This window comes from Mastacembelus armatus, chromosome 4, assembly GCF_900324485.2.
Source record: "Mastacembelus armatus chromosome 4, fMasArm1.2, whole genome shotgun sequence".
NCBI lineage: Eukaryota > Metazoa > Chordata > Actinopteri > Synbranchiformes > Mastacembelidae > Mastacembelus > Mastacembelus armatus.
The window spans coordinates 25065091-25071832 of record NC_046636.1 but is presented as its reverse complement, the minus strand read 5'-3'; positions in this window follow the sequence as shown (position 1 = coordinate 25071832).

The window sequence follows — 6742 nt, the reverse complement described above, 5'->3', positions numbered from 1 at the left end:
AGTACACACTGAAAAGAAATATTGCTGGCAAAACGTCCACACTAAAAATACAGGCATTCATTTTCATCAGCTTTTTAAGCCGATCACTGTGTATATAACACAATATTTTGTTTTGAGGATCATTGCTCAACCTAGTAAGTGAGATTTGAAAAGCAAATGTGGAATGGAGACTCAATATTTTGACAGGAGGTAACGTTACCCATTACAGTGTGGTGTAGACATGTATAGGCATTTTCCATACTGGTTATGGGGAGAGTGGGGTAAGGAGGGGGCTACACTATACAAATGTTGACGTAAGTATGCCATATCTACTTTAAATAAATGAATATTAGCAATTTAGAAACAAAGGTTTACACTATAAAAACTCCCTTATTCAACTTGACAAATCTGAATTAAAGTAAAGCAGGCAGATGGTAAAATATCAAGTCAAATTTGGTGGAAATTCAGTGGAAACATCCCAGATGGATGTTTTTTTTTTTTTTTTCTCAGACAGGAAAAGAACAAAAAAGAAAAACAAGAAAAAGGCTCCTTTGGTGATCATGTGAATTTGAATTTATCCTTCATCCGTTTAGAACAAAACTTCCCCTCATGTCTGGCAGTTTGTCTATTTGTAGGCGTATGTTTGTCCATTTCTGGGTTACAATGCCGGGCTAGGCTGGGCCACAGGGGTTTCTGTGATGGGGTGGGAGGTCTGTGTTTTGCTGCTCAGAGCTCTAAGTCTTGTTTGTCTGTCCTGAGCAGCTGGACAAGCTGTAATAATACAAACAGGCCTTTGAACAGGCTGCTGTGTTGTGCCGCTCCAGCTTGGGTTACATCCCACACACACACTAGCTTGCTCAGAAATGCACATGTGATGAGCAGAATGGCAACCTCAAACACATAAACACAAATTCATACCCGAGAAACAAATGTTCACACGCACTGCAGACGTGCTTGCAAATACGGACACACTCGGCACACAAAGATACACACAACAATGCACCCTTAATCCTTGATCACAACTAAATAAGCCCACGGTGATCTGGGCCTGTCTAACTGTGATGGATCATGTTAAACTGAGCTGTCACTCTACTTGACGACCTGTTTGTCTGTCCCCTCTGTTTGTTTGTGCTGTTTGTTAGTTTGTTTGTGTGGACAGATGAGTGGCTTGCTTGTTGTTAGCTTATGGCTGATCATTTGTCACAATAAATCATTTAGGAGACACGCACGCACGCACGCACGCACGCACGCACGCACACACACACACACACACACACACACACAGAGCGTGGACTGTTTCCACCCTTCTCAGACTGATTTAGGCTTACGCAAACACTTCAGACACCCTCACATATGGAAACTGCAGCTCCCTCGGACAAAAATGGACATAGTTGTGTGCCATCCCAGTCCACTGCACTGATGGATGACTTCCTCAGTCTTATGTAGTGCAGTTCGGTGCTTCACCTGCCCTGCCCGGGCCAGTGGCCTCTGTGCACACACCAGGATATGAGAGGACAGGGAATTAGTCTGTGGGTTGCTGGGTCACTACCCAGGGGATTAATGCCATTGAAGATTTCATTTCATGTGCACAACCATTGATAAAACATGCTGTGTTTTAATGAAGTATTTCCTCTAGTGTAGAAGATGTGCTTTGCACTGTACAAACATGCCTTCGTCTGTTCAATTACTAGTCAGAAATGTTGCTATTTATTATGGACTTGGAAATGGACTCATACTTACGCAGCACTTTCCACACTCGAGTGCACTTCATACTGTTTGCCCATTCACCCATTTGCACACAATCATACACCAATGGAAGCACTAACAGGAGCAACATGTTCAGTGTCTTTCCCAAGGTCACTTCAACATGTGCACTAGAAAAGCCCTGGATCAAACCACTGACCCTTTGGTCAGTAGACAATCCATTCTACCTCCTAAGCCATTATGTTTGGAATAAATGTCACATGCACATTCCCAACTAGTGGCATTTATTATTAGTTACACATATTTTCTGCTCTCAAAATGCTTGTTATGAAATATAAAATGTACTGGAAACCTCTTAGTCTAAATACAGCTGCGACCAAGAGGCCCATATTAATAGGCATTAAGCTGTAGCTGCCAGAGTGATCAAGATCCATGCATCAATAATTACTTAAGGTCATTTCTGCTAAAATATAGCTAATTAAACCTCAAGTTCTAGTTGGGTGGCATGATGGATGAAAGTACTTGATGTCACCAAGTTAACTTAATATTGTGGAGGTATAATGTGTAAAAGATGCACCAAAACTGAAGCGGATCAACCTGATAAACAGAATAAACTGTATTTGCTGCAAATAAATGTTGTGTGACTTAAAGTTTAGTTTTGTTGTATCTGAACGAGAAAGTGACAGTGCCAGTGCCAGTGGGCAGGGAGCTGAGGAGACTGCCTGGATTATTCAGCCGTGGGTTGTACAGGGTCGAACATCTGGCCACAAAGACAGCAGTGATACAGTTACTGTATACAGTTAGAAGAGCATGATAGACAGATAAATGCACAGACAGAGATGACTACACAGAAAAATATTTCTTTGCAAAATGTATCATGTGTCAAACAAAAAAAGTTTAGGGCAGCCAGCCTCAGTCCCACAGACGATCAACAGTCAGGCATCTAGTGAACCAGAGTTGTTTATTACTCAGAGGATTGTTTGAGCAGATCAGCGCTGAAATACAGGTGAATATCTCTTACGTGCGACAGTCGGTGTGAAAGAGGCTTTCAGTGGGACAGTTGTAGCTCTACATTACTAACGTTAGCGATATGCATCTGTTGGAGTGAAGTTTGACTAGAAAATTGGTTTCTGAGACATTCCTGAACATTTACTTCACCCCTGCCATCTCTAACTTTAACCTAAACATAATGACTTTCAGCTTTATGTGCAATCTTAAAGGTTGTGCCTGACTATTAAATCTTCCAGGTAGATAGTGTTTCATTGGTGGGATTGCTAACCACGCTGAACAGAACATACTGTATGCACGTTAAATGTTGTACAGCACAACTTTAGATGAAAGGATGACAAATTGCTGTCCCAACTTACTGTGCTGCTTAGAACCTTTTGTAAAATGAATAATAATTAAATTCTTGTTGCAGACTAGAGCAAATCTAACCAGGAAATCTCACAGAAGCCAAAAGAGAAGAAACAGATTGAGGGAGGGGATAAAGGAGGGAAACAGAGACAACAAAACAAAAGGGTAAGAAGAAGTTGTAAAAACAAAAGTGTGTCTCTGTCCTGTCCTCTCAGCCTTTTGCTGCCCTCTGCTCCTGACCTCCAGGCCTTGGGGTGAGTTTGTAAACTGTTTCCCAGTGACCTCAACATCTGACCACCCTGTCTACCTGCAATAAAATACAGACAGTGGTAATCAGCAACACCACATCAGCAAAGACCAACCAGCAGGCCTCAGAGTCTCTACTTTAGCAAGGAGAGTCAAAAAGACTACTATGCTATTATAAATAAGCAGATTTTCTTAACTTTATATTTATTAACCTTATCTTTACTTGTGAACTTTATCTGGGACACGGTTCAGTGATATTTGTTTATTTTTCTGTCTCTCTCGACACGTTTGCTTTTATATGACATGCTTGGATTTGTTGTTGTGTTTGGTTTGTAACTCCTCAGCCACAATTTTCATTAGATAATGAAGGGGAACAGTATTTGTGGTGGGAAGGTGAAGGTCACAACAGTGTTTTGAATACACACGCATTACTGGTCAGTCAGCCGTGCTGAGCTATGTGGACTCTGATGAGTCAGGAAGAAACGACTGCTCTGTGTTTTCTGAAGAAGCTGATATAGTTAAATGTCAGTTTCGCTTTCGATTTTTGTTAATTTTGTGCGTGAGATTGGATTTGAGCTTTGGCTAATGAGATTACTTCCATAGAAACATATTCAGTTTAGCGACATTTATTTTTAACTTTTCAACAAAATATAACTTGATTCACTTCATTTAATGTTTCCATGAACTGTGTTTATATTAACATTAACATGTGTTGAGGATGGCATTATAAGATTATAGAGTTAGCACTTATAGCTCAGATACATTGTGGAGTTTTAGTGTCACAAGAAGAAGCAGAATTAAAATCACAACGTTAATCATCTGTATACATTTGTACCTTTTCAGGGAACAAAAAAATCCTACTCTCATATTTTTAAACAAAGATATTATTTCTAAGGAAAAACTAGAGTCAATGTGTGGTGACATGTTTGTGATAACAGCAGAACAGATGACAATTTTTTAGCAGGGACTAGAATGAGACACTTATTTTAGACTTTTTGATATTGACAGTGCCAAGTACTGCAGTGATTGTAATTTCTTGTAGTTGTAACAGTGCTTGTGGTGCTGGAAATTGTAGCTTTTTTATTTAATCTTCATGAATTTATGAAGGTTTAAATTTCTTATAGTGCCTGTTGAATTAGATGATTTTTTTTAAATGTGCTTCATGTTTTCAGAAATGTTGAATGAGACTGCATTAAATTACAGAAACTAATGGATACATGTGAGCGCAAACATTACATTTTCTAAAAAGTAAAAAAAAAATCGTTATTCTCAAAATAAAGCTACAAAGTTTTTAATAAGGAAAATTGTTAAGAAAGGGTTGAAATAAAAATATTTGGGTTACCAAAGGCAAATATTTAGAATAAAAATGCTGATTGTGCTTTTAGACTTTTAAACTCTTAATTATGTTTTGGTCATTACCAGTGGTCAGTCAATCAAAGCTGGGGTGATTGGTGGCAGATAGAGGTCACCTGATACGCAGAGTAAACAAGAAAGAAAGAGGTGCAAGGACTGCAAAAATTATTAAAGTCTTGCAGGCAGATCATTGGTGCTTTTGTGTGCAGTTAAAGAAAACGTGTCGCTGTTAGCCACTGGAGCAGCGATGCTAACTGCATACCTATAGAGCGCTAATTAATTCATTGCTGGTAGTTAGTTTGAGTAACTAAACCACGGGCGAGTTTGAGCTGAGCCCCCACACTGAATTCAAGGTCAGATAGACTCCACAGTGACTGGGAATGGTGAGCGGTTCACCGGTGAAAATATGGGTTGGACTGTAACATGGTGATGACTGGAAAATCCTTTGTGTGCATCTGAGGAGGTTTTCAGTCTTCGCTGCTGTTCTCTCTTCAACATCTGCTGCAAAGACTGAAACAAAACTGTACACTGAAAATATTTCACATGGTTTTTTGTGGAGTGTCTTCAAAAGTCAGTTATTTCAGGTTGATTTGTGATGTTGGTTTAATTATCAGTTGTTTTATGGGTCAAAATAATGATCCACGATTTGGGGTTTAAAGTACGTTGTTTAAACTTTGCTAATAGGTAAAGTTTTTTGAGACTTTGCTTTTTAAAAGCATATTAATATAAACATTTTATGTTGGCTAATTTTATTATTTTGGGGTATTTACCTTTTGCTTAATTCTTATTTGTAAGTCATCATTTTAAGTAAATAATTATTTATTGATTATTTGTTAGTCTTATTTTGTAGAGTTGGGGTAGGCTTTTCTTTACTCTCCAGGCCTTTATCACCTTACTCTTGTCTTGGGGTGGCATCAGTAGCATTCACACCATGCAGAAACATATCTTACATCACACACACACACACACACACACACACACACACACACACACACCCACCCACACACACACACACACACACACACACACACACACACCTGTGTTGCCCTCTAACACACCGTCACCCTTGTTGTTTGTAGTGTCTGTAAAGTTTATGATTCCCATGTCTAGTGTGCTGTGATAACGTGTGTTTCACATTAGAACAAAGGGGATTCACCTTGCAATGAGAAAAGGAAGTGAGCAAGGTATGCTGAGTTCAGGCCTTGTAGCGGAGTGACAGATTAGACAAGGGAGGGAAGAATGGATCCAGAAATGGGGTGGGAATGAATACAAAAGAAGAGCAAAGGGGTGGAAAGGGGAGGGCGAGTTGGTGGGAAATAGCAAGAGGGCATGTGGAGGCCACGCGAACCACAAAAAAATGGGGTGAAATGAAAAATTTCATAAAGCCCAGTTGGCTAGTGGGGGCCAGATCGAGCACGCAGGCGGGAGGTAGGGAGGAGTGGGGATCAGGCTTTAGAGGGGCTATCTGGAGCAGCACATCTGCAAAAGTCATTAAGGAGTGTGCATGTTATGCAGCGTGACGCTGTGTTTTCTCTGCCAGGCCTGGCTTGGGCCTGCGCGGCAAAACTGGGATTGGGTTTCGTCAGCGTGCAGTGGGGGGCCGTCTCCAGTTGACGCGTGATGATTTAGTCAGGTGTGAGCGTGCACTTTCCAATTTGGAGGGAAATAAATTAGAAGTGATTTTTTACGAGACCTCTGTTCCAGGCTGTCTCAGGACTCTCTATCCCTCCCGCTGTGCACTGTCAGCCCGACTGATGTGTTTATAAAGAGGGCTGTAGTGGGAACTATCCCCACATAAACATATACACACACATAGTCTACAGTAGCTACATAGCATTTGGAAAAATACATGTGAACATCGAGGTAAAGGAGGCACGTATGAAAAACACACACATGAACATATTAAAGAAACACAGTCTTGGCCATGTTTTTGCACAGGAACACAACTTTCCGAGCACAAGTGACACGTTGTGTGCATGTCAAGCATATTTGCTTATGAAGTTGGGGAGTGGCATTTTTGGGAACTCTAACCTATAATGTAATCACCAACTGTGGTAAAACAAAGATGAAAATAGTCGAGGACAAGATGAAGAGGAGCAATAAC